General features: G+C 38.5%; 1 protein-coding gene and 1 long non-coding RNA gene across 3 annotated transcripts in view; one reads left to right on the top strand and one right to left on the bottom strand.

Annotated features, from left to right (window-relative positions):
• Positions 1–7,604, top strand: part of chrm2a (cholinergic receptor, muscarinic 2a) — a 74,327-nt gene that overhangs the window by 53,848 nt on the left and 12,875 nt on the right. The gene's annotated exons all lie outside the window — the stretch shown is intronic.
• On the bottom strand, positions 2–5,149 carry LOC127164453 (uncharacterized). 2 transcript variants are annotated; one of them, XR_007827654.1, is made up of 5 exons: positions 4,681–5,149; positions 3,319–3,438; positions 2,956–3,046; positions 319–436; positions 2–100 (listed from the first exon to the last, which is right to left on the bottom strand). It is a non-coding gene; the product is annotated as an uncharacterized LOC127164453 (long non-coding RNA). The 2 variants fall into 2 exon arrangements; XR_007827653.1 differs by having other exon boundaries at positions 2–436.

Here is a 7,604-nt window from a genome sequence, read left to right as displayed (position 1 = left end):
CTCAAGTCGATGATATTCTGTTCTCCAGATATGTCTCGGGTCCCTCCTTCAATGTAATTGGGATATTTTGCACCCATTTCATTTTCCACCAGGAGAAAATCTATTTGACCATTTAGTAAAGTAGTGATTTGACATTAAGAGTTGAGATAACACTAAAGGTCAGAGATTACTCTGGATAATATAATGAAGCATAACTAAGAAAACACCACTAAATGTGTCCAAATTGGCTTGTTGCTTTGCACTGCATTCGATCGACTGATTGTGGTTAGCACATGTGTGATATTCACCATGTTTAAGCATCCCCACGTGTCCCCATACCTCAGATCTCAGATGGATGGATGGTGGCGGAGGGATCCAGACAGGCTCCGGGCTGCACAGTACTCACTGGCTCAAACACACGGCAATATTTTAAAGCCATTACTCCTCCACGCTTTTGCTGGGAGGAGAGAAAATGAAAACCAATCACCCTTGAGCACATTACAGACTTCAGTCAGCTCAGCCTCTCTTGTGTCCTCTTTATCTAACCAATAAATCTCTCTCACTGCAGCACAATACTGTCATTCACACACAACACTGTCCTCATGTCAAGAGTTTATACAGAGTAATGTAATACCAAACCTCACTCGGGACATAAAACAGCAGTCACTGAATTCACAATCATACACAACATCAAAATAAAAGGAATATTCTGGGTTCAAGTCAACATGGAACAAAAACCAATCCGATAAACTTTCTTAAAACATGTTCCTATGAATGATTCAAGTGTTTGCACGTTTGACTTTAAATCCTGATTGATAAAATCAAGTCCTGTCCTACATAAATATGTTACACTATGGTGGTAAAAGGGTTAAAAACAGTTTCATTTTGAAATGATATTCTAACAGTTTAACTACTACAAATTATGAATCACTTGTGGCTTGGGAAACTAACACTTGTAACGTGTCATAATTATACAATCAAAATACAGTGATAGTTGCATATCTCAAATGTTTATTTGCATACTTGCCTGCCAGGCTTCTATTATAAGTGCGTTTATGTCAATGTGTTTCCTCGTCGGTTTATACGCACAGAGGGATCGTTGTCTACAGCACAAGATGCTGTACACAGACATATTCCTTCAAGATTAGGAAGACCTGAAGAGGTGAAGGAAACAACAGAGCTCAGTGGCATCACCCTCTCACCCGGTTTCTGCTCTTCTGCCAACTGGGACGCTGGAAATTATGCAAATGAGCGGATGTGCAAATGTGAGGTATTTAATATACAGTATGCATAATTGATGAGGGCAGAGGAGGAGAGAGAGGATAATTGAGGTGCGGTTTGTGAATAGCTGAGAACTTCTCTATTCGGCATTTGATGAACAAAAAGATTTTCAAGGCTGATTTTCATACAGAGAGAAACGCGCGAGCATTAGAGGGACACCGAGAGCTGCGCGCGGAGCAAAAGCAGGCTATTAATTCATTACGGCTGACTCATTACTGACCTGCCCGCTTCCATTTGCGCTACGCTATGTCAGACATGGGCCTGGTGGTAAAGGTTAAGCCACTCGAAATGTGATGTGTCCTGTAAGAGTGTGTTTGAGGAGGACGGGCGAGATGAGCTGGATAAGGTGTCAGGTTAATAGTGGATCAAGTGTGCCGTGTTATGACTGCTGCAGGTCATGCATACAATGATCAGCTCAAAACTCCATTCCAGGGATTAACTGTCATCAGGCCGAGCTGATCCCAGAACCCTCAGCCGGGTTTTTCGAGAACAATGGCGACGGTCTGTGCTAGATGTCGCAGACTTACTCCAAACAAAAGCATCTGTGAGTTACTAGGCGAGCGCCAGAGCTGCTGTGCACTTCCAGCTCTGAGGAACACTGTCACACAGTGGTAAAACGTGGGGTGGGGGGGGGAGTGAAAATCAAGGTTATGAGTGAGCCGCTTACAATGAAAGCAATTTAGGTCAATTTCTGGAGGATTTGAAAGCAGAAATGTTAAATTTACAACTATATAAATACACTTAAACTAATTATTTCAGCTATAAAGCTGTTAGGATTTTTACCAACGTTTTAGAGTTTAAGGCACTGCAATGGCAACCAAGTTATAAAACTGTATATAAGATAAAGGTTAGAAAATTATTTTTATATTAAAAGCATGTTAACATATACATATTACTTAAGTCTTGGCACTATACTACTAAAACAGTGAGTTTTGTGAAGTTTATGACTGCCCTTATTCTCTTCTATTGCAAATGCCTCACTGTAATCCAGATTCTTGCAAATTTTTAAAGAAAAGAAAGGAGAAATTGAAAAAAAAGAAAACATTTTTGTGCTAATCAAACTTTTCCTATTGATTGAGCCTAACTTGTACTGAACCCAGAATATTCCTTTAAGGCATTTTTAAGGCACCTCAAATTTCTGTTTAAAGACAAAATGCCACAAAAAAGTAAAAATAAAAAATAAATAAAACATAAAATGTCATGAAATGTCACAAAAAGTAAAAAAAAAAAAATACAAAAAAAGTCACAATAAAACAAAGACAGAGATCTTTTTTTCTGTATTGTGATATCTGAGTGAAATTGAAAGTAGGGCAGGGACATTTTACACATCGATTGTTGATTGGATGAAGGCAGATCTGAATGTCAGATTGCAGTCGATTGTAAGATAGGGGCGAGGTTTAAGTGGACTAAATGAATGGCTTACGTAACCAGAGAGAAACCAGAACACTGAGTAATGATGTTTTAATTATGAGATCAAAAGTTTTTTTATTTTTTAATTAAACATATGCATAGATGATTCGTTCACAAAAACATCAGTGGCATGCATTTAGAAAATAGATTGAATAGGCAGACTTTAAAGAGAGATTTAAAGGTATTATAATATGCAGTGTAAAGACAGCTTAAGCTACTTTCAATTAGGTGTCAGCCAAACAAATTTGCATGGGCTCACAATGCAATGGCAAGAGTTTTCTTTACCTTTCCACTGTCCTCTGAAATCTTGTTTGGCACTGGATCCATTCAGCTCTAAAGTGACGCATCACATATTTACGCTGTAAGACGGGAGAAACTGAGAAACACAGAGAAAGAGAGAAAGAGAATAAGAGGTCAGTGAAAATAATGAAGAGGAACAACTCCAAAAAGCAACCGCTTTATCTATTTTCTGCTCTTTCTCTTTTCCCATTTTCTCTATCGCTCCCGATCTTAATGAGTACCACGGTCGTCCATCCTACAGCAGCACACGGGCCGTACGTCACCACTCGACGAGGACGGGAGGGAGACGGGACACAGAAAACACAACTCAGCAACAATGACTAGACGAGTCCAAAAACACACACTTACTCTCGACTCTATGCGGCTCTTTCTCAAGGGCACCGTTAGAAGAAACTCATTGCGTTTCTATCCTTCTTCTGACCTGATGCTGTGCAGCATAACTGGTGCTTTTGTGCAGCCGTCTGTTCTCTGGGAAGAAAGAGAAACACAGCATGAAAACACCCTGGGGAAAGGAAAATCACAAATGAGTTCTCTTTAACATCTCAGTGTATTCTCCAGGACAGAGATTTGTACTTAAGCACCGTTTCTCGCATGTTGCATAAGAAAAACACCCTCATAATCTCACGCATGTCTTCGCTGTTTAAGAAATCGAGACATTTAATTTAGAAAAAACTGTTTCTTCCTCTCTTCCAACGTCTGACTCATGCGGTGTGATGTTGGTGCGCGCGTATATATGCCGTCTAGACAGTAACGGTCTGCGGTGCATCTCAAACACACAGATTTGTATTTTCGCCGTGTTCAGAGTCAGCTCGCAACACCACACCTCTGACCTTCTCAAACACAGAAGCAGAAGCCGAATATTCATCATCTGTGTCTGACAGCAGGATATACAGCAACAGCAGCAACATACGTTATAGTCAGAGCAACAGTTAAAACGTCAAGACGTTTATAGTCAAGTCAAAGCAGCTTTACAGAAAGTCATACTGTTATGTCTATGATGCCTTTTTGATTTACCATAGAGCAAGGCGATATAACGATATATATCTCACATTTATCAGTTCAGCAGCAACCTGGGCACATCTGAGCATTTTAGAGATTTAAATATTTATACACTGGATGTTTTGTTCTATTAAGAGATTTATATGTTGGTCCGTTTTGTTCTATTAAGAGATTTACACATTTGTCAGTTTTGTTCTGTCAAGATAACACGGGCCGCTTCTGCTTTTGTGTGCTTAACCACTAGTTACAGTAATAGCTGTGTTAATTAACATTGTCGATGCGTTCATAGAATTAGCTAATGAGTTGGTAAAGTTATAGGCGGTGGGTGTAATATATATTAATGGAGTAGAACAAGAAAAACGGGGATATTTAAGCAGATTATGTTTCCCATTTCAGATTGCACTCTCTATCACAGGTTGCGGGCAGTCGGAGAGACGATTAGACCCTGTGGACGCAAACACACACGCGCTCGGGTCTGTGGACCTCATTGCCATGCATTATGTGGAGTCAGACTGCTGCAGAAACGAAACCCACTACTAACCAGCATGCTGTCAGGCTGTAATGGCTCAAACTAGAGCATTACCCCTCGAGACAAACACACATAACCGCCGTAACACCCCACACACTCCTGATGTGATGTGCTTTTACATATGTTGCAGTGCTGAGATTATGACAATAGGCCAGATCTACATGATCAAATGAGTTACTCACCTTTATGCCAAAATGGATCTTATCCAGGCCATTATCCAGGAAGATGCTGGGAAAATGGTGTCTAACCTCATCAAATGACCTATCAAAAGCCTGTAACCATATAAAGAGGGTGGAAAATGGGTATGAAAAACTATATTGCCTCAAAAAACACTTTAAGTGGACCTCAGGGGGAAAATTAAATAGAGTGCAACATTCGGGTCCGGAAGTAAAAACATTTTCTCCGCAGGGAAATTGATTTATAACTATAAACCTTTATAGACAGACCTGCTGTGAGTTCTAAGGTTGTTATTGGATGGTATATGTTTTTCCAGAAGACATCTGCATTATTTTCACTTATTTTTAAAATAATCATGTTTAACAGAGGAATTTGTGATGAAAAACTACACTACCCATAATGCTATACAGAAACTTCCACCAATCAGAGTCACATTAAGCAAATAATGCTAAAAAAGCTCCCATCAAGCACTGTTAAAATTGTTTTAAATTGCAATAATATTTCACAATATTACAGTTTTTAGCATATAATAATAAATTTAGCAAATAATGCCAAAAAAACTCACATCAAGCACTGTTAAAATTCTTTTAAATTGTAATATTTCACAATATTACTGTTTTTAGCATATAATAATAAATTTGGAGGTTTAGTTAAAATAGTTATTAGTTAAAATTCTTTTAAATAGTAATAATATATTACCATTAACATATTAATATATTACTAGCATATAATCAGATTGTATATATATATATATATATATATATATATATATATATGTATATATATGTGTGTGTGTGTGTGTGTGTGTGTGTATGTGTGTGTTTATATAGTTTTAATTTTTTAATTTTTAATTAATAGTTTTTAATATTATTTCTCCGTCATTTTTTATTTGTCATACACAATGCATCATGGGATTGTAGTTATTTTCCCTTATTAAAGCTGTAAAGTCTTTTTGTCATATTTTCAAACACTTATGCATCAAATCAAAGTTTGTAATGCTGTGATTCACCATGTAGCTGGTTGGTTTGGTTCATACTGTATAACTCTTTAAGAAAGACCTTTTTTTATATCCCTGTGGGAAAAAATAATACTTCCGGAACAAACAGCACTGAAAAAGTGGACAGGCACTAATGCACTCAGTAGCAAACAAACTTTAAATCAGGACTAACAGCTAAAAGGATTTTGTCTAATGAGAGAAGCTGTAACAAAAAGCATATGTGCATGTGTGCTAATATTGCATCAGATGTCCTGAGCCGATATCCAGACCGCCAGATGTTTCCGTGTGTCCATAATGGGTTGTTTCAGGGGCAGTGCCAGCGTCCGCCAGCCCCGCTGTGCACCATCTCCATCTGCCAACACTCACAGCTGAGGCCCCACGCCACAACCCAGCACTGAGTTAACCTGTTCAAGAAACCGTAACACACACACACACACACACACACACACAGAATGTATGGATCAAAACTCAATCTACACATGTATAACCACGCCACAGCCTGAGCATCTGCGTACTTACTCAGCAGGACTGATGCTCTCAGGTCAAACTTGATGGCTTCAGGTGTCAGAATGAAACGTGTGAGAGCCGCTCACTCCAGTAAACGTCTTTCAGGATGATTCAGAGATGTTAAGTGTGTTTGTCAGTGTGCTGTCATACACTAAAAGTCCAGAGTGACAGCGGCAGATGGAAGACGTCGCAAACACTACTGCTGCCTGTCAAACGCAATCAGGCATCTGTATCAGGGCACAAACACTCACTGCTGACTATAAACACTTGCATATTCACTTAATACTGCCAAATGTTTTCAATAAGCTTGTGTGGAATCTGTTGTTAGTCTGTTTTCATAGGTTTGAGTTCAAAGAGCCTGTCCTCAGTTTGTCATTAATCTTTCAGCCTGACCTACACACCTGCTACACACACCGGCTGAGAGTTCTCTCGGATATAACCGTGTCCATCTGTGTCAGATATCTGTAACCGGGTGGAAACGATGCTCACACACCTAGAGGAAAGAAAAAACACAAATATCACATTAATATTTCAGTTTTGCATTTGTGAAACATCATAAGACAAAGAAACAAACTTGAACTCCATTAGGTCTCTTGATCAATAAAATGTCAACCAAAAAAACCCAAAATACCCCTCTCTCTTTCTCTCTGTCCACACTGCCGTCAGCTGCACAGGAAAGACAATCTCTGCACCAGAAGAACTACATCATTAAAATCACATTGAGGAGCCATTCATCCATTTAGACTGAAATCTCATGCCACTATCTAATCAGAGACCGCTGCAGGACCGCCGCAGTCAGTACAGCAGAGACAAGACACCGGTCCTGTACTCACTGATGTTGTGTGTGTGTCAGTCAACATCACTGTAAATTACTGGATGCTAATGGTTCGATTACACTGACCATAACAACATAATCTAGACCAAAGCCACAGGGGGTCCAGCTAGAGACCGCTATGAGTCTGAGACAAAACCAGATTTAGGAAAGCAAACAATATATAAACTGTAAACAGTATTTTCAATCATCCTAACTGAGTTGCAGATACACATGTTTGCTTGGGCAACTGGACTAAAGCTTTTTGCAGATAAAACATGAAAATAATCCCTTAAACTCACATTTGAAAGTCATATCTATCTTTTTATTTTATCGCAAACACAAAAACAGAATTGCGAGATGTAAACCTAGAATTCAGAAAAAAGAACTGTGAGATAAAATTTCAAATACCTTTTATTATTATTATTATTATTTTATTTTTGTATTTAATTGTAAAATTTATGATCAATTTCTGAGTGAAAATGATTAAGATGATTAAGATGATTAAGATTAGATGTACATGCTCTGCAATCTCCATTAAACTCGTAACAAAAGGGTTGTAACAATTATATGACTGGCTCAGACTCATGAGCAATACGATCAGCTGAGTGTTT

Source organism: Labeo rohita, chromosome 4, assembly GCF_022985175.1.
Source record: "Labeo rohita strain BAU-BD-2019 chromosome 4, IGBB_LRoh.1.0, whole genome shotgun sequence".
Taxonomy (NCBI): domain Eukaryota; kingdom Metazoa; phylum Chordata; class Actinopteri; order Cypriniformes; family Cyprinidae; genus Labeo; species Labeo rohita.
Note: the sequence above shows the minus strand (reverse complement) of the source record. Positions and strands in the feature narration are given on the sequence as shown.